This window comes from Microtus ochrogaster, unplaced genomic scaffold, assembly GCF_000317375.1.
Source record: "Microtus ochrogaster isolate Prairie Vole_2 unplaced genomic scaffold, MicOch1.0 UNK4, whole genome shotgun sequence".
Classification (NCBI taxonomy): domain Eukaryota; kingdom Metazoa; phylum Chordata; class Mammalia; order Rodentia; family Cricetidae; genus Microtus; species Microtus ochrogaster.
In genome coordinates this window covers 7,069,288-7,071,203 of record NW_004949102.1, presented here as the reverse complement: position 1 = coordinate 7,071,203, position 1,916 = coordinate 7,069,288, and the positions used below count along the sequence as shown (strand labels likewise).

General features: G+C 42.2%; 1 protein-coding gene across 2 annotated transcripts in view; it reads right to left on the bottom strand.

Moving 5' to 3' along the window:
• The window catches only part of Klhdc10 (kelch domain containing 10), a 53,406-nt gene that overhangs the window by 9,657 nt on the left and 41,833 nt on the right, over positions 1-1,916 (bottom strand). The window lies entirely within an intron of this gene.

The window sequence follows — 1,916 nt, the reverse complement described above, 5'->3', positions numbered from 1 at the left end:
AGGCCAGAAGAGGGCACCAGACCTCATTACAGATGGTTGTGAGCCACCATGTGGTTGCTGGGAATTGAACTCAGGACCTCTGGAAGAGCAGGCAATGCTCTTAACCACTGAGCCATCTCTCCAGCCCCTTTACTTAATTTTTTAATTCATTTTATGTACCAACCATGGTTCCCACTCCCTCCCTTCTTCATCCTCCTCCTCCCACAATCCCCCAACCCAGCCCCATCTACTCCTCAGAAAGGGTAAGACCTCCCATGGGGAGTTAACAAAGCCTGGCACATTCAGCTGGGACAGGACCAAGCTTCATCCCACCCCCAATTTGTATTTTCTAGATTATCTATAATCTTTCTGTGATAACTCTGTAAATGGAGAAACTATCACCCAATAAATGACCTACCTGTATTTAATTAGAACCCCACACTATGAGTTCTTAAGTTAAGATACTTATTATTTTGCAGGAAATTGTGTGTACACCCTTTAGAACTTCCATCTAGGCAATTGAGCTACAAGTGAAACTTCTTCCCCTCCAAGAAAAATGCTGTGATGGCTATTCTTGTTAGTCAGCTTGACTACATCTGGACTTAACTAAAACCAAGTGGCTCAATAAACTGTTTTTTCCCTTTCATTTCATTTTCCGAGATAGGGCTTCTCTATGTAGCCCTGGCAGTCCTGGAACTGACTTTATCAACCAGGCTGGTCTCAAACTCCCAGAGATCGACCTGCCTCTGCTTAGGTGCTGGGATTAAAAGGTGTGTGCCACCACTGTCCAGCAGGGCATTTTCTTTCTTTTTTTTTTTTTTTTAAGAGGTTTTTATTTATTAAGCATACAATGTTCTGCTGGCATGTTCACACCAGAACCAGAAGAGGGCGCCAGATCTCATTACAGATGGTTGTGAGCCACCATATGGGTGCTGGGAATTGAACTCAGGACCTCTGGAAGAGGCTGAGCCATCTCTCCAGCAGGGATTTTTTTTTCTTAAATAAAGCATTTGAAGTGGGAAGACAGAACTTTAATCCAGATCTTTTGAGGTGGGAAGATAGATCTACCTTTAATCTAAGCCTCACCTTCTGCTGGCAGCCTATATAAATGACATGGAAGAAGGAAGCTTGCTCTGTCTTTGCCTGCTTGCTCTTACTGGAAAGCCCATTCTTTCACTGGCATGAGAGTCTACTTCTTCAGGATTCTGGTGTATACTGAAGACCAGCTAAGACATCCAGCCTCGTGGCCTGAACAACTACTGGATTAGTGGACTTGGCATTGGCAGAAAGCTATTGTTGGACTAGCTGGACCATAGCTTGTAAGCCTCTCTAATAATCCTTTATTATTCTATTATTTCTGTTCCTCTAAAGAACTCTGAATAATACAGGCTCTCTTAGAATTGGAATTCTTAAAAAAAAAAAAAAAGGTTTATTTATTTTTGTATTTCATACATATGGGTGTTTTGTTTGCATGTACTCTGCACACCAGAAGAGAGAAATGAATCCTGTTGTAGAATATTAGTTAAAGATGTGTTATATTTGTTTAATGATGCAAAGATATGTTGCATTCATTTTTATTTTTTTTTCAAGACAGGGTTTCTCTGTAGCTTTGGAGCCTGTCCTGGAACTAGCTCTATAGATCAGGCTGGCCTCTCCCTCCCAAGTGCTGGGATTAAAGGCAGGCACCACTACCGCCCGGCCATTAAGTTTAATTCTAAGAGGTAACTATCCCTATGGAAAGAGCCATGAAAGATCTGGGGCCTTTGGTAGAAAACAACAGGAGAGCGATATGATGCTGCTGGGATGTTTCAGAGACGATGGAATGAACAACCATGCCACCCAGCCTCCATCCGTCATCTTATCGTCCCATCTGTCCTTCCTTCTCATCAACAGTCACTGACCCTCACTGACTTTTTTTTTTTTTTTTTTTTTTCAAG